Source organism: Medicago sativa, chromosome 4 (genome assembly GCF_051527215.1).
Source record: "Medicago sativa cultivar Bolivia chromosome 4, Bolivia_mono, whole genome shotgun sequence".
Classification (NCBI taxonomy): domain Eukaryota; kingdom Viridiplantae; phylum Streptophyta; class Magnoliopsida; order Fabales; family Fabaceae; genus Medicago; species Medicago sativa.
Genome location: NC_140752.1, coordinates 32,462,014 through 32,486,990, shown reverse-complemented (window position 1 = coordinate 32,486,990; position 24,977 = coordinate 32,462,014). Strand labels below are relative to the sequence as shown.

Genomic DNA, 24,977 nt, shown 5'->3' with positions numbered 1-24,977 from the left:
CCTCTTCTATGTCTACAATGAACGTGAGTGAGTAGACTCTTCTTGTCTTGGGATTGTTGGAGGATAAGTCTAATGACATAATCCTAATCAAACAAGCCTTGAATCCTAATTTTATATAAATCTACTTTCTAATCTAATTCACACCGTTGTTATAATGAATTAACAAGTATCAAACTCATAAAGCGGCAGAGGAGGGTTAGTACTTGTTAATTCATCATCACAAATATTAAGCGATGGATCGAAAGATGAAGTTTTAGTATTGGAACAAGTGAAATTAGACAAGGATTGCGAAACATGAGAATAGTCTAGCAAACCTTGAGACAAATAAAGTTTCGTTCTTCAAGGATTCCAATAGCAATCAACCATGAGAATAGGCGTGGTTGCTAGAGGAACACATTCACTGAGACCGAAAGGAGATTTGATAGGCTTAAGAGAAACTTGTCTTTAGAAAGTGGATCCAATATAAAGTTCTGGTTTAGGGTTTGTTTTGTGAAGGATTTGTCATCTAGATGAACCCATAATCCCAAGGCGCTTTTATTTTTATTATTTTCTTTTAATTAAAAATCCAAACTTTATAACTCAAAACTCTTTTCTGATCATTGTTGAAAGTTAATTGAATTCATAACTCCCTGTCGGAACGATACTCTTATTACTACTTCGGTAAACCGTACACTTGCAGATTTATCTCATCAATTATAACGTTTCCTCTCTATACAACTAGGTTTCTCCCCACCATCGTCATTAACTCCCTCGTACTTATTCTTTCCATTCAAGCGACTTTATATCTTATTACCTTGTTCTCACATTCGTTGTCATCTATACATCGACCATTCTCCTAACCTTAACTTCATTCTAATTTTAAAGTTATTATCTCATCTTATCGTTACTTTAGACTTCAACAAATTTCCTCAAAGACTTTATTATATTTTAAGGTTTTATTCTCTTGATACCGGTCGCTATTATTATCGTCAAACATTATAGCTGTTACCTCTTATCCTCTTTCCTGTTCATCTTACTCTCTTCTAATCGATTTCCGCCTTATTCATCGCTATCATCATTCCTATTATCTTTCATTACTTAATATACAACCCCTTATCTTCCCCTACAATTCGTCTTAACAACTCTCTCATCGTTCACGATCATCTGAATTAGCCTTCTATATTTTTTATTCATTTATACACCTTATACGTTACTGTCTAACGTTCATCTTTTCTTTAAGTACCATTACTCTTTTACTCTTCAACTTAACAATAATTCTAAACTCATCATTGGTTTAGGAAGATCATGTTTAACTTCATCAACTACATGAATAGCACCTACTTCATATACCCTCTTATCATTGTCTTTTTTCACTTCTTTATCTCTTTCATATTTTATACTCTCTTAATCGACTTACCAAATTAGACCTTTTAAATATCTCAAGGGCTTACTCTTGTCATTACTACTCCTCCGTGAACTACCTATCTATATGTCCTATACTTCTCCTTCTACTACTTAAGTTACTTCACCGTTTTAGACTCATCTCTAATTAGAAGGACCTATATTTACATTAGTCATCTGTATTAAACGTTGCCCGTGCTCCCTCCTATATATTTGTATTTTACTCTCTATTTCCAGGCCATCTTTAACATGATTCTGTTCTCATAAGTTACTATCTTTGGTTCATATTTAGACTAGCTATTATCTTAAGGCAACCACTTCTATTTATGCTCAAACACACTCCGTCATCTAAATATGTAGTTTTGGGATCCTTACTTTTACTTTACACACTAATGAATTTCTGAAACTCACTATTAAGGTTGGCAATGAACCGAACCAACTCGAAACAAAGTTCGAGACTCGACCCGACAATTGATTCGTTGAACTTGGTTCATGAACCAAATAATCCGAACTTGAGCTAAAAATTAAGTTCGTTAATCTAATGAGTTGAACTTGAACTATATATAGTTCGACTCGTTTGATTCATGAGTTGACTCGGTTATATATAATACTTAAAAAATATATACTAAAGAGTGTGAATATGAATATATAGTCTAAATTATCAACTAAATTTAAAGGTGATTACACAATACTAAGTTAATTAAGAGATTTGGAAGTGGAACAACACTTAACCCTAATATTATCTATGCTGATTTAAAGGAACTACAACTACTAATTTAATTAACAATTTAACAATTATTAAAAAAAACAATCTAACAATTATAAAATAAAAAATAACCAAGTCTAGCTCGTACCAATAATCAATCTATCTATAATAATAATTGGATAAAATTGAGTGATTTGCATGTTGATACTTGATATACCAGCAACACGTAACTGCTCTACATATTAGTTTTGTTTAAGCTTGAAGGAAATTGTCCCACATCGGTTGTTTTAGAAAATAGAGTAGATGATTTCATCTATAAAACTAGCGGCTTATACTGGAGAAAATCACGCTTGGTTAGAGGATGAATCACATCTTAGTTACTCAGTGTATCATTCTCATTTAGTTTGATCATTTAGTTTGATTATTAATATTATATGGAAAATGTTAACCAGTGCCCCCGGGGCATTGATTAAGCAGTTAAAAGATATATTATATGGAAAATGTTAACCAGTGCCCCCGGGGCATTGATTAAGCAGTTAAAAGATATAAGATTTTATTAAAAAGTAATGTAATAATTAGTTAGTCAAAAGTAACAGTTTATGTTTCCAAGAGAATTTTTCTACTTTTGGATTCCTTAACCGGTGCCTCGGGGGCACTTGTTAACAATACCCATATTATATTAATTAAACACCAGCCAAGGAGTAAAAAAGTTAAGACTTTATATTAATTAAACACATTAATTAAACACCAGCCAAGGAGTAAAAAAGTTAAGACTTTATATTAATTAAACACCAGCCAAGGAGTAAAAAAGTTAAGACTTTTTTTTTGTTGTAAAAAAGTTAAAACTTTTAATTTTTTAATTATGTGAGTCAAGCTAACGAGTCGAACCGAGTTGTTCGTGAGCTTTAATCGAGTTGAGTTCGAGCTTAAAAAAATGTTCGTCTCAAACTCGAGTCGAGTTTCGAGCCGAACAAAATCTTATCGAGCTGAACTGAGTTCGATTCAGTTCGACTCATTTCTAGCCCTACTCACTATTGCTTTTAATGATGTTGAAGAGCCCACTAGAAGGATTGTGTTGAAATTTCATTACTAACGCAACATGTCCCAGGTGTGGCGTTTAAATCATAGATTAAGTTCTAGAGGTGTTATTCAAACCAAGGGGATATAAAAACTAACATTCATATCTGCAACTTTCATAAAGACACCTAATTCCATTTCAGAATAGAAAGTGGTCAAAAAAGTGGATTTCCTATGCCTGGATAGGGTGCACGACCGTTCCCCCTCTAAAACACACAAAACATGCTTTAGGGCCGTGAGATGCGCACGGGTCGTGCTCCCAAGTGGCACGACCATGCACCTATGTCAGGTTACAAAAATCGCAGATTTTATGCGATTTCGCCTTTACGGGACCTTTCCGAACTCCATTTTCGACCCTAAACTCGCCAAACTCGACCCTAATCTTCACTCTATGATTACCCTAACACTCAAACACTAATTCTTCGTCATTCTACCGGATTATCCACTCTTTTTAAGATTAAAGACTCAATTCAAAAACCTAAACTAGTTACCCTCATTTCTGATCCTTAACACATCAACCTCCTCAACAATCTCATCATCATCAAGATAACACTCCTAATCTAACCTCTTTACAACCCCAAAATTAAATAATAAACCCTAGAGATGAAGAGATTCTCCCCCTTACCTCGAATCCGTGGAAACCTTCGGTTTGGCTCGATGTTGCTGCACTAGGGTTCCACTTCTCTCATTCTGCTTCTCTTCTCTCTTTTCTCTGATCAGCAAAACTGATCTCTAATCCAATATTTTTATTTATACTTGGGCTCACTATTCAATATGATTGTCCTCATTTCACACGCCCTACTATTTTACTTCTCCCCTCCCCCACTTATTTAAATCTTACTTTCTACATCTCCGACTCTTTATTTATCTTGTTTGGACTCCTCTCTTCGTTTCATTTAATTTCTCAAACCACTTCTCACCCAACTACATTATCTTATTCTATTTTCAACAACAACTCATCATATATAAGCAAAATAACACCAATCATAATATTAATTAAACTTCACCTACTAACTTCAATTAATAAATTAAAATATAAATTAGGGGTGTTATAGAAGACAATTGGTATGAACGTTCATCGTTCGACTCAATCGGGAGATTGACGTTCAGCCGGATGATGCTCACGAACGACGACCATGTGAGGAGTATGTTCTCTATATTTGACCAACACAACATGTTCTCGACGATCGAGATGGATGCTTTGTTGCTGACATCGCCTAAAGATATTCTCAAGAGTTTGATTCGGCCTAATGAAGATGTTTAGGTAGTATTATTATGTTGTGTCATTATTTTGTTGGATTTTAGCTTAATTTTTGTTAGTTTGCTGAAGATGTTGGCATTAAAATATCTTCTACTTAGCGTAAAGGTTTGGTAGTCTCTTTGAAAACTCAAAAGAATGAAGATAACACATTTTGTATTCTACCGACTCAACTATATAGGTTTTCACATCAAATTCCTTCGTATAAGATGTGTGTGATGAACGAGAATGCATTTCTAAGATGTTTTGTGCTTGATCATACTTATCTGACAATTGAAACTTGTCAGTTGGCAGAGCAGTAGGATTAAATTCAAAAGAATATATTTGAATGTATTCTTGTTGGTTGCTATCTATCTTATATGAGGGAATTCGATGTGATAACCTATATAGTTGATTCGGTAGAATACATGTGATTTATTCTCTTCATTCTTTTGAGTTTTCAAAAAGACTACCAAATTTTTATACTAAGTATAAGACACTTTAATGCCAACATTTTCGACAAACTTTCAATAATATAATTTAAATCAAACATCATAATGATACTACATATATAGTGAGAATGTAATTTAATGTAACACAACGTTTCAATTATTGCCCGATTTGAATGGAGATGAAATTAAAACTAAATTTTTGATTGTATTCTATGTTTAGATTTAGTGTATTAGTGAATGAAATGTTCTTTCTAAAACATCATCTATGCTTTTAGAAAAACAACATCTATGTCAAAAATTGATGGTTTGTTAGTTTACCTAAAATCAACACAAGTTAAGTCACGTTGTTGGTACTAAACGTAAGTTAACTCACGTTGAGGTTATTTTAGGTAGTTCGAGGTGGGAATGAACAAAATTTTATGGAAGAAGAGAAGTTTTCCCCACTCTATTACATTCTCACGCGGCCTTTTTTTTTTTTACAAAAATACCCATGAGGTTTCAGATTATATAATCCGAACACATTTTGGATGTGTTCGAATTTCGGCAGAATCAGAATCTCTCCCATTTCAGCAGTTGCGAATTTCGCTTTTAAAAACAACAAAAAACAAAGTGAAAAATGATAAAACATGTCAAATAAAAATAGAAAAATATCACAAAAAAATCTAATAAACAAATAAAACTAGTACAAATTTTTTCGAATTTTTTCTGAGAATATGAAAAATAAAAAAAATTAAAAATAGGTCTAAACTATGGAATATTGGATTTTGAGGGCGGAGTCCTCAAAGAAGTCCTTTCTAGGGGAGTCAAGAGAAAAATACCTTGATTTTTTTTCTTATTTTATGGGAAAGTTTAGGTGCAATATGATCAAGTAGCCTGAAAATCGGATTTTCGACTTAGAATAGTTAACAATGACCTAAACAGACGGGTGAAAGTTATGAAGATTAATATGATCCTTAAACCGGCTATCCATGTTACATACAAGCTCAAAATTTATGTTGATGCAGTTCGGATTATTTCCCTAGAATAATGGTGTATAGGGGAGTTCAGATTATATAATCTGAAGAAAAAAAAGGAAAGCGTCCTATTTTTTTGGGTGTTATGATTATAAAATCCGAATTGGTAAAAAGCTAATTTTTCCACCCAAAACAAAGGTAAAACTCAATTCAGGTTATAAAATTCAAAAATCACATGGACATTTTTGTAAAAAAAATAGGACACGCGAGAGAAATTAGTAAGGTGAGAAAAGTAAATAGTCTTGTATGGAAGTGCAGTTGTTGGCCCATTTAATTGTTGGCCATAGTTCTTGATTTGCGGTGTATCAGTATATGGTTGGATAATACTTGTTTGAGTATTACTTTTCCCACCCTATGGCCTTCTCGCGCGCCCTGCAAAAATTCCAAATATACCCCTGGTCTGGATTATATAATCCGGACAAGATTGCTAGTGATTTCCGGAAAACGTACTCTGGACCAGATGTTATGTGCTTTTTTGTGTCTTTCTTTGATGTCAAGGGTATCTGTTGACCGTTATATGAACCCCACACAAGCTGCAATGCAATTGTAGGGTTCATAGGAACGGTCAACAATGACCATGACACCACAAACACTCCTACAAAACTTAAAAAATTTGAAGAGAATGGAAGAAAAGAGGTGAAGTGAAGAATGAAGGTATTTGTTGAAGATGGAAGCCTATTTATAGCCTAAAACAAGTCCTAGGTCATTAATATAGTCAATGAAAACGTGTTAGTGGTTGTAACCTTCCAAACCCACATTAATGGCTCTCTTTCAAAAGTGCTGAATCATTCCGGATTATTCATTCCGGAATGTCCTTAGCCCTACAAAGAAGTGCCAACTTTTCCCTCGTTCACCATAATCGCATTAATCCGAAAAATATAACCCGGAAACCAAAGGTGAATTCCGGATTGTATTTTCCGGACCGCGTCAATGTCATGGCCGGTGGTCTGCACCACACGTTTTTGACAGTGGTCAAGTCAAAAAAACGTGTTTTACCACGTTTTTTGACTGCATTTATGGCTTCCCAACCATTTTTCACCCACCCCTCCCTATAAATACCCTTCCAAACACCACCATTTCTCACACCATCCCTCTCCTCCTCTTCTTCCTTCTACAACCATGGTTTTCCATCGTTGGCCTTTCATAGATAAGGGTCTCGTTGAAAACTTTCAGGGTTTGTATGAACGGTCAATGAGGATGGAACCGCGCTGCAACGAATGGCGGTTCGTCTGAGGGTCATGTGGGTGAGTGTGGTTCTTAGCTTCGCCTGTCTGAGCGTAAGTCTGAGCACCCCCACCTCCCTCAGGGGCATTGGTTTCTTCTTCCCGCCCTCCTCTTCCCCCCTCCTCCGGTTTTCCTCCAATAGCCAAGCTACTGCTATGTCCTATCACATAGCAGTGGTTAGGCTCTTAGGAGATTAGAATTAGGCTCTTAGGAGATTAGAAATAGATTTAGGATCTTATGTAATAAGCTTAAAAAGCTTGAAAATTATTATAATGTATTGTTCATATATTAATAAAATGGGTTGTTTTTATGTTTGTGTCTTTTTATTTCTGTTTTTTATTTTATTCGGATTTTATTTTACGAATTGTAGAGCTTAAAATTGCAAAAGTTCTGCTAAAATACTATTCCGGATTTGAAAATCCGGAAACATCTGAAGAATACTAACAATACGTTCCGGAATACGTAATCCGGACCAGGGGTAAAATTGGAAAAAAATAGGACAAGCGAGGAAAGACATAGGGTGGGAAAAGTAATACTCTCCTTGTTTTCATGAATTATTAACACAACAAGCATAGTCTTAAAATGAGTTTCATTTCGATCTGGAAACGTATTTAATCTCACGTCTATTATGATTTTAGTGAGTATAATTAATTTTTTGGCCTCTCTATTAGTTAAAAATTTTAGTGACTATTATAATTTGGTCTCTTTGAAGATTTATTAAAAAATAAAATAAGATGAAAATAGTTAAATTTTGTTATATTTAAGACTTGCACTATAAAAAACTTTTTTTTGTTGAAGGGATTATAGATAACATTTTATCCATTGATATTTCATGTAGGAGTATTACATTGGTGCAGCCCAAAATCCAAATACACAATATAATTGAAAAAAACTTAATTTTTATAACAAAAGAAGTTAAAATTTCATCAATAATAGTTGGAGATTAAAATTATGAAATGGAATTTAAGTAAAGGAAAAGAGGTTGGCATTGGCAAGGAATATTTTTTACTTTAGGACATACAGATACAGATAACATAACATAACATAACGTCAAAAATAAAATTACTCAAGTTGGTATCTAGACGTATCCCGATACAGATATGGCTGCAACAATGTGGGTATGTTGGAGGAAAGAGTTAGTACACTTCACATCATGGCTGCAAATTTGTTTACTTGATCAGTAACAATATTTGGATTTGTTCCAACATCAAATTGAATAGGAGTCTCTCTTTAAAGAAAGAGTGCTTATAATACATGTACGTAGTTTGTCTTTTGCTTTGTTTTTAATGCAGGAATCAAAAGTTCAAACAAAACAAATATAAAAATAGTATTCTGGGAGGTGGTTCAATAAAGTTTTTACAATTTTATAAATTTTATTTGTTAACATAAATTTTTTTCTTTCTTTCTTAGCCGGTGTCCTTTGAGCAAATAGCTTTGTTGAATAGTGATGTTGAATACTTTTTTTTTATTATATATATATATATATATATATATATATATATATATATATATATATATGGGTTTTGCTAGAAGCCACTCATTAAGGTGTCTTTTAGCAACCCACACCTCAAGGTGTGATTTCCACTTTTTAGTTATAACTTTGCTAAAAGACACCTTCATAAAAATTAGTTGGTGCCTTTTAAACTAAAAGCAAACTAACGGGCCAAGATACAAGTGTCGAAATATGGGTACAATCATTGCCAACCAATTCGACATCCTAATAACAAAAACTAATTCTTGGCCCTAAAATGAAAACCTAGTTGACTAGCCCGAGAAGCAGAAATGAACTAGACACCAAAGAGTCTCGGTGTCGAATCAGCAGAGAAGACATATGTTCGTCATAAAATAGTCTTCTTCAGAACCAGGAGGGGGCGAAAAGGTATCAGTCTTTCTTCCATCCCCTTTGCAGGTTTTATACGAAGAACACAAAAACCTGTATGTTAAACTAGGGTGAAGATGCCTTAGTTGGCAGAAGCAATCAGTGCTCATGATTGCCTTTCTACAGTTGATAAGTTGTCGGCGCTCAAAGAGGTCTTTGAAGACAGGGAAAACTTCATTTGGTGAAAATCCACCTCTGGCGAGGGCCCTCACCATCATCAAGATATAATTAGCCCCGTCGGAGCCGTGGACGACTGCTTCATGCAAAATCCCTTCGATATCCTCCAATTCAGGCTCCCTTTGTTGAAACTTTCGAGATGCGGATGCCACGCTACATGTTGCATGACCACTGCGAGAGATTTGTTGTAGGAAGGCTTGTTTTTTTGCGCAAGGTTGGCGGTCAGAAAATATGATAGACAATTTCTTGACAAGACCTTAAGTACTTCTTTGTTCTTGGCAAGTCTCCGGAGACGAACGGAAGTTGCTCTGAGTCTAAAAAAGTTCTTAGCACTAGAGGAAGCAACCTTTTTAAGAATGACAAGTAGAGAGTCGTCTGGGAGCCTCTCCATTTTTGAAGATTTAATCTCTTTAACAATGGAAAATTGGAGAGATGGAAGAATGGATGGGCAAATGAAATGGGAAAAAGAAATTTATAAGCAATGAAGTTGTAGAACAGCTGATGGGACAAATGTCTGACCTTCCTCATCTAGTAATGCCCGCATGTCTTAAATGAGAGATTAACTTCTTGAGATTAGTAGGAAGTTAAAAGTTCAGAGAAAACTGATCGACAAGAAAGAGGCGCCCTAATGATGAAGAGAGTGGGAAACGTGCGAAAGTGAAGATGAGAAGACATCGAGGGAGACATGGCGTTTCAGGGCAAATGGAAAGTCTCCATTAAATTTTCAATTGCAGAAGTGGTGGCCCAAAAGATCTCAAAATCGCAGGGAGAAAGAAAACCTGAAATGACTACTCTTGAAAGTCATAATTTTAGCGATGTCATGCTTTGGAATACTTAGAGTTTTCTCAAAAATGACAATTCTCTCCTTTGAATATATTCAGTCGAAAATGACATTTTTTGGGGGCAATTTATTGGTATTTTCACCATCCTCATTTAATGTGGTCAACATTAGTTGACTTTTACTCTTGCAGGAATCAAAGTCTTTTCCTCAGTTAAAGGAGTTTCGACGAGATGTTGGACTTAACATGAAAAAGTCTTGAAGCCTGATAGGGCCAAACCGCAAGTGCACGGCCAATCGAAGTAATAGTAGTAAGTAGAGTTATCGTTCCGCTAGGGAGTTGGTCAATCCAATTAGCTTTTAGAAATTGATTAGAAGAGAAAGAAATAAGAAGTTGGAGAGTGCAGTTTTTGAAGGTAAATAACAATAATATTAAAAAGCCTTGGGATCATTGGTTCATCATAATAACGAATCTTTTCACAAGCAAGCCTTAAACTTATAATTAAACGTTAATCCTAATTACTAAGGACAAGTCTCTCTTTAGCATATCACAGCTCCTCTCGAAGTCAGTGAGTGTATCCCTCCAACAACCACACCTATTCTCATGGGTGATTGCCTTTGGGACCCTTGAAGATCGAAACTTTATGTGTCCCAAGGTTTGCTAGACTATTCTCATGTTTCGCAAACCTTGTCTAAATTCACTTGTTCGGATATCAAAGCTCCGCGTTCGCTTTATGAATTGATATCTGTGATGATGAATTAACCATTATCAAACCCTCCGCGTTCGCTTCCACAGTTTGATAATAATTAATTCATGTTAAAACGGTGAATTTAGATTAGGAATTAGGGTAACAATTAATTAGGGTTTAAGACTTGGCTTGATCCGGATTACGTCATTAGACTTATCCAACGATCCCAAGACAAAGAAGTCTACTCACTCATGTTCATCGTAGACATGGGGGAAGAAGAGAGAAAATAACAGTAAAGTAAATTGCAAAGAAAGTAAAAGGAAAATAAAGACTTTTATTAAAATAGCAATTGAAATAAACAAAGTAAAGGTGTCTTGTTTATGGTGGAGAGCTACTCTATTTATAGCTTTACATCTGACTTAGAAACTAAGCAACTAAAGGGATAAAACGGTAAAGCTGCAACAGGGTAACTTGGGCCTGAAGAAAAGCAGCAAAAGAGCATCCTGGGGACGGGCACGGCCGTGCCACATATTGGCACGGGCCGTGCCAAGCTTCTGAGTTTGGGGGAACATATTTTTGTCCCGTATCTTCGTATTCTTGCGCTGTATTTGCTCCAGTCCTCTTTCTTTCACTTCAAGGCACCTTCCACCATATATTTATTCCTAAAATAAAACAAAAGACAATTTGAAGTAAAATATTCTAATATAAAATAAAATGCAATAAAACTAAATCAAATCTAAAATAAAACTAAACTAAATAAGGCAATAAATATGACTATCTATGACTCATCAAAGCCTTAAAGTTCGACAAGATACGAGTCAAGAATCAAAACCGTCGAAGTCAAGCAACTACCTTTAGATCGGGAAGATTTGAATTTCAAAAGAGAAGCGGTTTCCTCAAAGGAGAACGTGGGAGACAAGCGGTTGTTTACATGGAAGGAGTGCTGATTGTGGGATTAGTTTATTTCCAAGTTATTTCCTATGTATAAATAGTAGTTTTCCATAGGGAAAACAGGTCGCAAATCACCTATACAAAATTCTAAAACACTCGAAGTACCGGTGCGAGAGAAAAGAGTCATAAAGAATGTATGTAAAGGATTAAGTATACCAAAAACACTCGTAAACAACTGTATAATGACGAATGATGAATGGTGGATGTAAGTTTAGTAACACAACTCTGACTTACATCATTGTGATGATATGGTACCGGCATTCATGTAGGTCTAAGAATTAAGTATGTTACATATATGTCATGATTAGGTGAACTGTAATATGTGCTAATGATATGAATTGGTGTAAATATCAAAGGTGTGTGCATTCTGATGTATGTGTTTTATGACTATATAAGGTGAATGGTGTAATTTTTTTTTATGAAGAATGACTGATGATGATATGATGATATAATTTGTTGCTCATGTATCCAATATAATGTTATGATGTGAATTATAACCTCTTTGCGGTTGTTTGTATATTTTTGGCGTATGTACTCTTGGGGCATAAATACACATGAATAGGAGATTTAGCTATGCAAGATGCTTAGAAGGTGGCGACGCGAATATACCTCCGTAGCTATTTATCTACATCATCAAGTAATCGAATAAATTCCTGCCCTGATCTGTAACACTAGGGTTGAGGTTAAACGTTGAATGTCGTTATTTTATATCGTTACAGTACCATGATTTCTTATGTTATTTTTCATTAATGTTGATGAAGAATTTGATATTTTTTAATTATGAAGTTTTATCGAAGTATTTTCCGTTGTTGAATACGATGCACTATTTATTTATTATATGCAAGATGAATGATGATGTGTAACATCCTTTTTATTTTAATATATAGTTATCATTAAATAAAAATACCGTTGGGATTTAGGGTGTTACAAGTCTTATTTGTTCCATGATTTTTTTGGACCAGGTGTGTTGGTCTATATGCGCTAGAGGGAAGGTGAATAACGTTTTTGAAAATTCAAAAGAGTTTAGCGAAAGCGTGATTAGAAAAAAGTATGACTTTTTCAGATTCATGCACAATAAGGATAATAAAAATCAAGATAATGAATTAAACACTGAGATTCACTATTGAATTGAGATGTTCAAAAATAAAATCTTAATAGGCACAATTAAATTTCAATATTCAACAACACAATTCACAAAACTAGACAAGCTAAAACCAAAACTTATTGCAATAAAACAAACAAACACTAAGGACCACAATGTATATGAATTAATGATTTGAAACCTAATTGACGTTCAATTGTGATGAAATTGAATAATTTGAAAAGAATCTTAATTCAATGAATTAAAATTAGTTTAAGTCTTAAAAGGATCACAATTAAATCAACCAGCTACAAACATTAAAATTCATACACAACATAGGAAGCAAAATTAAATAGGAAAGGGAAGAGAAGAACGCCAAAATTTTTATAGTAGTTCCCCCTTTTGTCCTCGTGTCGAGGTAAGTCTACTCTTCTTAATAGAATATGTCTCTATCTAGGACAAAGTATTCCCTCAATTACCCTAATCTTCAATCCTAAGCAACCATAACCCCCAATCTTCAAGTAACCCTTGAAATTGGTGTTTCTCCAAGTCTTCGAAACTCAAACTCCCATACAATCTTTAAGAAAGCTCGATTCGCTAGGATAGGAGAACTTTGCCTATGAATGACAACTTGTAGAAACTCTTTAATGTCTAAATGAATATTTTTGGGTCATCACTTGTATTATAACACTTTAAAGAGAGAAACAAATAGTAGATGCCGTGATCAATGACATATAAGGCCTAGGGAGCTTAGGATTAAAGCTTAATCATGCTTCTCCAACATCAATCTACCTTTTTTTGTTAGTTAATGTCTCCATGGGTAACTAAACTCTCTTTTGTGTTGGGAATATATGTAAATATTAAGGATTTTATGTAGTACTTTTAATTTGGATGATTGTAGAAGATTTATGCATTCAATGTAATATTTGGTTTAAATATATTCTCAATGATTTTACCGACTAGCACTCTACAAATGAACTTTTGATTTTGTATGATCGAGGAATCACCTTATTATCTAACGGATCTTGTTAACGCCATGTATAGGTGCTAATACTCTAGAAATAATGATTATGTCTATAATCATGTATTATTATCTGTTCATATTTCATTGAAATAATCGACTAATTTATGGTTGAGCATCAGAAGTCAGTTTGTTCAATGGATCTCACGTTGTCAACAAAGAGAAAAGGCATATGCTAAGGGATAGGATAAAATTATACAATTGATTAAGGGGAACCAATAAGTGAAAAGCTATCCAAATCTATCCAAACACAATTCTCCCTAACTTGCTGTATTTTACTTACGATCCTGCTTCAAAAACAACTTTTACAAACTTAATTTAGAATTCTTGTGAATTTGAGGAAAATCAAAACTGAGCATGGTCTCTGTTGTTTGATATAAGTTATTTTTTTTGTAAAACAAACATAATACTTACTGTTGTACTAGGATATGTAACACCCTCTTAATTAAGAATCAACTCCCTGATTCCGCAAATATGCCACTTTTAATCAAGACGTCAAGGATCTTCGAAACCTTGATTGGGTTGCTTCCATTGCCCACACCCTTTGTGAAGGAAATCGTTAAGCTGACTTCCTAGCTAAGTTTGGTGCTTCCTCTAATTTGTACTTCTTTGTTCACACATATCCTCATTTAGGCTGATCAGGCCTCGTCCATGCAGATTTGTGGGAACTTGGTGCTGTAGATTATACTCTTTTCTTTGTAACAAAAAAACAATAATTAAATGAAATTTTAAAGTCATTGTCGTGTCAGTTGATATTCCTTGTTGATATGGAGTACATATCATATTCATTTCGTAGAATATACGATGATATCTAGATTACTATTGTTTTATGTATAAATATTTAATTTTTTTGACAAAAAAATTAAATATTTATACATAAAACAATAATATAAATATTTAATTAATATCTCCCATTTTAAAAATGCATGCATTTATTGTCAAAAAAAAATGCATGCGTTTATATTCTTCATACACTATGATAATATATTAACAAGGCTCTTCATTCATTTTAATAAATGTAAAGAATCCTAACTCATCAATATGATAATTCTTCGAAATATTATAGAGTATTGTTTAAATGATAACAAATATACATTCTTGTTTTAACTTTTATAAATTATAAATATAGTAAAAATTTAAATTGCATACATCATATTGCAACGTTATTTAATGAGCATAGTAAATTATTTGTAGGAACTTCTGGCATAAAAGTCTAAGTTTAATCCTTTTTAATATTTTACTAAATACATACTAAATATAGAAGTATAATAATTAAGGAATTTACATAATCGTATATTGCATTTATTTACTAAATTAGTTTTTTTTGTTACATTTACTAAAGTAGTTTAATATAATTCTGTTATGATGTTGTTTTAATGATATTATTTAAGAGAAAAGAAAGGTAAGAATACTTGTGAATAATATCATAATACACTTTTGAGGTTGTCATGAAAATTAAAAGGCCATACACACATAAATCAAGTTTTAAAGTAAAATGTAAAAGTTCTTACATTATTATGTAAAAATCAAACTTTATGCTTAGAGTTGACATAGTTATTGTTACACATAATAGTTACAAACATCACCAATTTTTCCTGAGGAGACAACAATAATTTGAAATGCACTTCAAAACACGAGGTATAGGCACCTTTGGACAATCATCATCAGAAACACATCGAAGGACAACTGGAAGGTCATATAAGAAAAATGAATGTTACTTCAAGGTGATATAATATTGTTTATAAGATATATTAGAAAATTTAGAACTTGTGTGAAAATTGACAAACCCATATTTGCTTCAACAAGAAATATAAAAAAAGAGAAGACCAAAGCATAAACAAACATGAGAATGTGAACCATATTTTTCTTCAGTTGTATGTAATAAATAAATTTTCTTCAATGCTTTATAAAGAAATTTTCATGCTTTGTTAACTCTAGTTAAATAGTTTTTAGCATTTAGAGGAGGGTTGGGTAAGTCAAGTGGTTTGAGCTAAAGGATAAGAAGTTGGAGGCCCTTGGTTCAAACCCATACAAATGAGAAAAACTAATCTACCCATTAATTACTAACATTTTCCATTCGATAAAAATATTTTTAGCATTTAGAATTTGCAACACTCAATTCATATAATTGAAATCAATATTTTTTTACAGCGAAATCAATGTTAAATGTTTTTAATAAATATGTCGTGTATAAGTCCTTGTGAACATAGATCAGTTGGCAAGGACATTGCATTATTGCATTATATATGTAGAGGTTGATGTTCGAACCCCATACTTCCCACTTGTTTACCTTAAAAGGGTGAAATTCTAGCCACTAGGTGACTTGACTAAAAATTGTCATGTTTAACACCTTATCTCACTAGATTTATCAATTAATATTAATAAAGGTTTCAGATAAAACTCTTGATTATCATCTAAGTTCAATATTCTTTTATTAAACTTCATTACATTTATTTATTTATCTTTTAACCTTTCGTAATACATATGGGTTAAGTCCTAAATGAAAAACAACAATATGAATATTGAAGAAAATTAGTTTTATAAATAAAACTTTGAAAAAGGGACAACATATTTAGTTATAAATTAAAAGTATTGTATGATGATAATTTTTTTTGGAAATACAAAATTATATCAAAGTTTTTGTTAATAAAAAAATATGGAATATATTAAACAACAGAGATCCACACTGGCATAAGAAGTGCTAGGCAAGGACTCATGAAAATTACATGAGTTACAGACAACCAACAAGGGGCCAAAGCCACTACTAGATAAATACAAAAGACTTAGTTATGAATCATGGTAAAACACTAAATGGGTTGGGTCCCCTAGTGATAAAAACCAAATGCTAAATTACTAATACTTGCTTGTAACCTCATGATAGAAGAGAGTTTCACACTATACACATGCTATTGTAATGATTGATATTTATGTCAAATGCTAAATTACTAATACTTGCTTGTAACCTCATGATAGAAGAGAGTTTCACGCTATCCACTAGCTGCTATAATGATTGATATTTATGTTAGAATGTAATGTTATTCCTATCCTTCCAAATAGTTCAAAATGTAGATAACTAGATCACATAAAGAGCAACACATTAATTTTTTATCATCGCCCACTAAGTAAGTAAAATGGTGGAAATGATAAAAAAAAAACTAGTAAGCATTCAACCGCTTGTATACCAAGCCACTTATGAATATGCTTCCAAATGCTCTCATAGAAAGCACAACCCACAAAAAGATGATCTACACATTCAGATTGACCATAACCACTCACACACTGACCTGATGTACACAAAATGATTCCATAATGTATCATATTATCTTTTGCAGGAAGCTGATTTAGTTATAATCGTCATGCCAATAACGAAAACTTCAAAGGTGCCTCTTTTTTTCACACTGTGTGATAGTATTGTGATATCTCATCTTGCAACACATAAAAGAACGAATGATAATCCACTCGAACTGCTGGAACAAAATTGGATTTGTACAATGCCTCTAAAGTTTTGATGATAAAAAAGTATTGAAGAACAATTGAATATGGTAATATTGTTTAAGTGTGCAGGACTATAGATTAAAATTTATCAAGGTCTGAACATATATAAGAGCATCAGAAGCACAACAGAAGCTAAAGACTTTATAGAAGATTTGAAGAAAGGTCAATCAGAAGTCAACAATGTGATTAGAAGTGAAGAATTCTTCCAGAAGCTACTGAAGACCAAACTCTGAGTCACCCACACTCTAAGTCATCTAGACTATGAGGTATCCAGACTCTAAGGACATATAAGCCACGTTAGCTTTGTCTTCTTCTGATAAGGGTCTCTTTCAGGATCTGATCTAGTACAATTTGTCTTCTTCTGAATCACGTGCTAAGTCAATTTCAAGGACAAAAGGAATGAAACATATAATTCTATTTGAAGAAAAGGATTTCAAATGTCTTTTCAAACGACATGAACCATATCAGGCAACATTCCAACATCTTGATTTGATAGCTTCTCAAGGACTCTTAATACGGTGGCACTCTCAAACATCTGTTATACCCTAATTTTGGACCTAAAAATACTTGTTCAAAATTTTCTTTCATCTTTGATATATATCTATTATTCTTGAAGAATTGCCAATTTGCTATTGTTTACATTGACATTTTACTCTGCTTTATCTCTCGATTTAGCTTTGCAAATCTTTTCAACTGTGTATTTGTCCATGTTTTCTTGCATTTCAAGTCATCCAAAACATCTTTCTTGCATTTCAAGCCATTTGAATTGGCCTCTGATCAATTGCATATTTCTCTGCATTTTATTTCAATGTTATTTGCAAAATTCATGAAAAAGTGTATTTTAGTCATTTCCTGCATTCAAATTCATTTTAGTCCTTGAAAATTGTTTGTGTCTTTTCATTTGATTTGTATAAGTCCTTGTTTCACTCTCATGATAAAATCCATTTCAAAAATTACATCTGGAGTTATTTTGAGTCAGTTTAGCCCCTAGGGGCATTTTAGTCATTTCCTGTGTTGGAACTCTGTTTAATCTCTAAAAATTGTCTCTGAGTCTTTTAATTTGCTTGTATAAACTCTTGCTTTAATTCCCTGTTAAAAAACCATTTTAAAAATTGCATTTGAGTCATTTTGAGTCATTTTAGCCCCCAGGGGCATTTCGGTCATTTCACGCAAAATTTTGACAGAGAGAGGTTACTTTGAAGTACCTCATTTAAGTAGCTGGTTCATTTTAGTCCGTTTTGTTATTTTTAATCGTTTCACTTTACGTTATTTTCCGTTTACCAGTTTTAATTCAATTTTATTTTTAATTTTTATTTTTTAGTCCTAAAGTTTCTAAAAATTGCATTTTTTAGTCCAGTTTGTTAAAATTGCAGTCCAGTCCTTGTATTTTTCCTTTTTTGCAGAAAAGTCCCAAAAGTCAAAGCAGTTAGAGATCAGTCAAAGTTTGTTACACTTGTAGTCTACATGGCACTTTCTCATTGGTTCAGAATCACTGCATGGCACCTATAAAAATAGGCCAACTCATCATTTACACTATTCATTCTGCCACATCACACAAAAACACATTTTCAGTTTTCTCTCTCTTCTCTTTTGGATCAAACACCCAAAATTCATCAACAATCCTCATGAACATCATGAACATCTCATGAATGTTCATCCACAAAAAAGTTCCAATCATTCTTCTCAAGAACACTAACCACAAAAATCATCATCAATCAACACCATTATCACCCATACATAACAAATTCGTCACTGTTCATCGCCGATTTGGTCATTTTCGGACTCATCTCTCTCTACAAACACAAGGCCGATTTCGGCCATTGCAAGGAAAGGAAGGAAGCTCGCGGCAATCACAAGGAGGAGGAGAAAAACTCGCGGCCGGAGCCTAATCGGAGAGGAAAGAAAACTTGCGAACCGGATTCGACTTGAGGTAAAGATATAGAAGTTTTATTTAATCTTTTTTTGTTACTTTCTCTTTCAAAAATTTTCAAACTTCAAACTTAGATCTACGCTTCACCGTTGATTTTCTTGAAAAACTAAGCCCGGATTTGTGATTAGAACGAAAAAGGATTGTTAAAAAACTAAAAAGATTTTGAATCGGGCGAAAAAAAATTTCCGACGCGGTGGTGCCGCCACCTCGCGGTGGTCGGCCACCGCGCCGGACTGGTGAAGGTCGATCGGAGAAGAAGGCTGCACTTGCAGACCTTCTCTCACTAGAAGTTTGTAGAGAGAAGAAGAAGAGGGGATTATGGGAGCTTTGAACCGAAAATGGCTTTTGTAGGTGTAAACGAACCGGTTTGGTTCGCTTGAACCGGACCGGTTCACTTTGATTCCTTCTCCTTGTTCCTCAACCGTTAGATCTAGATGGATCAATCCAACGCTCCTAATGCGTTTGGATAGTCCAGGATCCATCAAGACCTTGGGCTTGGGCCTATTTCTTGCAGATCCTGTGATTCCTCTTATTTTCTTGCTATTTTACACTTTGTTTTAGCTTTTTACACCTCTGATCATGCTCTAAATTACTTAAAATTTTTTATAACTTTTTGTACATGTTTCTTGTTATTCTTGTGATGTTTCTATGCATTTCGTTTACTGAAAATTTTGTTAAAAAATATTATCACATTTTCTTGCATTATTTCTTGATGTCATGTGAAAAAACCTATGAAAAATTGCTCAATTTCATTCTATGTTTTTGATGATTGTTTGGTATACATGTTATATGATTCTATGAATTTTTAGCTACTGTTTGTATATAATTTCGATGCTTGTGTGTGAACCTTGGTTAATTACTTGGTTTGCAAGTTACATTTGTGAATAAATAATGCAAATATGCCTAAGTTTACTTTGGAAATGTCAAGTTCATCATGTTGCCTTAATTCTCATTTTAAGACCTGATTCTAAACCTTTGGAAAAATGTATTAGAGTGTGAGAATTTCAGGCAATATGATTCTTGCATTTTGTGAGTAAATTTTAGTTATATTTTTGCACTTTTGGCTTTATTTTGTGAAGTTTTCTATGCTTTTGTCTTGATATTTTACTTGCTTTATTTTCTTTGATATTACCCTATGCTACTAACATTTTCTTGTTTCACGTTTCATACATCATAAGCATATTCTCCATCACACTTTCTCATCTCATTTCTTTACTTTTCTTTTGCTTTTAATTCATTTGTGTGGGATTAAGTTCCCACAAGGAAGTAGTGTGTATGTAGGGAAATGATGTAATATGAACAATGGACTCTAAATATGTACACCGACACTCACACCGACACTAGCACACACCTCACATGGTTACTTTAGATGTATGCTTTGGTTATGCATGTTTAGATGTATGTTTAGGATTGCATGTTTAGATGAATGCTTAGGATTTACATTTAGAAAAATCAATTTTCCAAAAAACTTGAACAACATCACTTGAAAACCTTTTCCAAAAAATATAGGAGTCAAAACTCCTTTGCATTTTCTCTTTATTTTCTTAATCGAATTTCAATGAAAATTAATCATACTTGACTTTTTTTTTTCCAAAATCACTAATCAAACCCCACTTTTTCCTAAATCTCAATGCTCATGAAGCCTCTCAATCTCCATTCTTCAAAATTCCAATTTTCAAACTTAAAATCAACCAACGAAAACAAAAACATATTTGGAAGAGAACTACGGTGGATTTGATCCCTTGAAAGGGTACGTAGGCAAGGAAACAATATTCCTTCAATTCAAATAAAATAAAAAATTCAAGCATCTTCTTCTCCCTCCAATTCTTCACTTAGTAAACTCTTAGATGTAAATGTCATTTTTCAAATAGCATTTATAGATAAAGCGCGCGCGTAGAAAGTAAGGACGGTTCCTATAGGTTACTATAGTCGTTATGGGTGCCTAACACCTTCCCGTAGCGAAAACAACTCCCGGACGTCGATTCTCAAGGGTTTTGCTTATTTTTTCCCTTCCAAAGAAAAAATAAGATATCAAAGGTTAAAAAGGTTTAAACGTAATCAATGTTTGACACCCGAAAACCAAGATAAAACAACGTCTCTCAAATCCTTCTCTATATAAGGAGCTAAAGACTGGAATAACATAATAAGACTCTTCGATTATAACTTGTGCCCTTACTCTATCAAATTCAAAAGCATAAAAACACTTAAGAATTTTTTTACCAAGTTCACATCTTAGAAATTCTAAAGTCTTAAGAGTCTTACTTTATTTTGTAATTGTTTACACCTCTGATTGTATATCAAGTGTAAAAACAAAAAATCTTTCATTTGATTAAGTTTGATTATAAGAAGTCTCTTTCAGTTGTGGTTGAGCATCAGAAGTCTCTTGCTTGTATGCTTGAGCATTTGGATGTCTCTTGCTTGTGTGTTTGAGTAGATGTAATCTTTACTGATTATAGTGAAAATACCTTGAAAGTTGAAATTTTGGCACATAGTAAAGATGTTATACACGATCTCAGGACAAGCGAGATGTCAAGAATGATGTCAAAACATCGTGCCAACACAGATAACAAACAACAACTCTAACAATAAAGGCAGAAAGTAAAAACACAAGTAGTTTGTTAACCCAGTTCGGTGCAACATCACCTACGTATGGGGGCTACCAAGTCAGCAAGGAAATTCACTATAATAGTATTATTTTGAAGCGGACATAAAAATTATCTCTAGTCTACTAGATTAGCACCTAATCACTGCCCGTGCAATTTCTATATAAGACTCTCCTAGATATGAGATCCCCCTCTCACTTCCTCTCAAGCACAGTCCCAGTGATTGACTCAACAGTAACAACAGTAATGGAGACACACTCCTAGATAGAGAATCAACTCTTGCTTACAAGCTTCTAAGTGATTCAGAGTTTACAACTGAACTACAATCCAGCTATATGCATCAACGTGATACAAGAGTGACTCACAAATAACATGGACAAACTAAAACCCTAAAAAACACTTTTGTGAATGACGATTTCAATGGTGAATTAGTTCTTGAGTCTTCCTTTATATAGCCTGAATGCAGAATGGACTTGATGCATAACTCGGGCCATACAACCAACTGAACCACACAGTTTTGAGCATAGAATTCTAAAGTAGATAAAACGTTTCCTTAAATGTTACAGTATTATTCTTAAGAAACCTGTTAAATAATAACCGCATATCTCTGCTTCTAGAAACCACACGCTTCTTTGTCAACTCTCTACGTGAATCAAATATTCAGAATCCCCCTTTGGAAATTTTTGGCTAAAACGACCTTTGCAACACAAATCTTCATAACCAAAGAACTTCCATAGATAAAAAGCATGAGCAAGAGATCATACAATCATACCTTCTTTCACTTTAACATAAGAACTCATCACTAAAGAAGATAACAGGAAAATTTCAGCATTACTTTTAAAAAGACAACTTTAAAAATATTGCATAATGGACATGTTGAGACATCATCTAGAACATTAGAGGCATACACATCAGAATTGGATAGAACCCAACCTTACAGAAAGAACGAACAGGAGAAATAAACTCCAGAGAGAGAAATAAACTCTCATATAAAAACATTAACCCAGGGAGAAATAAACGCCTACATAAAATACTTCAGAGAAAAATAAATTCTCACAGCAGGATGTTAGAACATCTGGTATGACATCAGTACATCAGAACACACCCACCCACATGCATTCAATCAACAAGAACATACAAGCATCATCTTAAACATGGTATCATCAAGGTAGTAAATAGATAAAGCTCCCCCTCAATGGTAGATCAGTAAGAAAAATTACTCCCCTCAGGCAATACTTCTTTAATAAACATGCATAATGAAAATCTACCATAACATATGAGCTACTCCCGCTCAGAAAATGCAAATAAGAACATATCAGAACATGTCAGAACATTATTCAGAACATCATTTCATCACACATACTACACACTACTTCCCCTTTTAGCCATAAATTATGAAATAATACCATGTAAAGAAGCATAAATGAACTAACTGAAGCATTATAACATAAGTATCAGAACAAATAGTGTAGATATTACAGACCAAGAACATACAGTGCATACAAATCCAGGGCATAACCCACAAATGAAAAAATAATACATGATGAAAAAATGAAAACTAAAAGAGTCAAGTCTCATCTTCTGATTCATCATGATCATCATCATTGCCATTTCCAACCACATCCTCATCTTCATTGCCTGCGGCATCCTCATTTACCTCAGCCAAGTCTACATCTTCCTTCTGATTTGTCAGAGCCATAATCAGCCTGTCCACACTTATCTTCCACTCAGTACTAGACTTGATAGTTTCCTCCAAGGACATGGACACAAATTTAAGTTCCCCAATTATACCTTCCTTGGAAGTTGATCTAGCAGCCTCCTTCCCAGATGTCACGACAATGTCTGAGACATGTGTCCCTGCAAACAACTTAAAATACATAGAAAGAGGAGATTCCCTCTTGCTTGCTACATTAGTGCTAACCAAAATACTAGGATACTGACTAAGAATGATACCAAAAATAAAAGAAGGAAATGCTATAGGCATCTTTCCAGCAAAAGAGTTGGCATGCTTCACAGTTTGTTCAAACACATAAGCACCAAAATCAATTTGTCTTAGTTCCAACCACATAAATGAATTTATCTAGACCAGTAGAAATGGTATAGGTATGATTTGTGGGCACCAAATTTGCAGCTTCAACCCTATGGAGTAAGGCATATTTCACACTAAGTTTACTAGAGGGCAGTTTCCCTTTGACAGGCCAATGCTTCACATGTTATGCTGTGATTTCCTTGCAGATCTGATTGTCTGTCACTTCTAACTCGACAAAAGCTTCTTTATTCCTACCCAGAAACCTGTTGATCAATTCAGGGGAGAACGCTACACATTTACCACGCACATATACCTTAATGAACTCCTTGCTCATAGGAGTGTCACAGTCCTTTGGAATGTTGACAATGAACTCCTTAACCAGCTTCTCATAACATTCTCCAAATCACTAACAGTCTTCCTTAAACCAGCATCATCAATAAGGTGCACCACTTATTTGTATTCAATGGCATCCTTTCCGAATTCCCTTTCCAAAGCTAATCTCCTCTGACATGCATACTTCCATTTCTCAACATTGGACACATGATGAAAAGACACATTATCTATAGGCGTCTTAGGAACATTAATAAGGACTTTCTTTCCTCCAGCAGTTCTTTTCATACCAGGTGGCATGATATCCTGGACATCTTGCTCGATATCATAGCCAGAGTAACTTATGGGGACTTCTGTCCTTTTACGAGACCATTTCTTGGTTGCAAGAACAGTTACCTTGCTCCGACCTTTTGCAGGAACCCACAACACCACTCTTCTTGGTAGCCATTGAGGGTTGGATTTCAGTGAGAATAACCTTTCCTTTCCTATTCTTCAATCTTTTTGCTATTCCTGGAGCCAATCTCCTTCCTATAGGTTCATCATTAGAATCCATATACTCCACATTCACACTACCATCAACTTGATCTTTATTAACACCAAAAGACTCTTCATCCTTGCCTTCTTCATCATCAGAAACATAAACATTCTTCTCTTTATCAGTACCATTATCAGACACAGCCTTATCATCATCCTTTTCAGATTCATTTTTCTCAATGTCAATCATGTTTTGATACTCACTATCTGAGCCACTATTTTCAGACAGATATTTTACACCTTCCTTATTAGAAACATTTTGCGCTTCACAATCATCAGTAACCACCTTTTGTTGGGAGTTTTCACTTTTGGAGGCTGATTAAGATTCAGACTCTTTGTGCGGGTTATCTTGGGTGGTTTCAACATGAGCATCATATTTAGCCAATGATGT

At 33.9% G+C, this 24,977-nt stretch overlaps 1 long non-coding RNA gene across 1 annotated transcript; it reads right to left on the bottom strand.

Annotated features, from left to right (window-relative positions):
* Positions 1 to 15,068: 15,068 nt before the first annotated feature.
* On the bottom strand, positions 15,069 to 16,053 carry LOC146928823 (uncharacterized). The gene is made up of 2 exons (XR_015005880.1): positions 15,453 to 16,053; positions 15,069 to 15,351 (listed from the first exon to the last, which is right to left on the bottom strand). It is a non-coding gene; the product is annotated as an uncharacterized LOC146928823 (long non-coding RNA).
* Between the last annotated feature and the right edge of the window lie 8,924 nt (positions 16,054 to 24,977).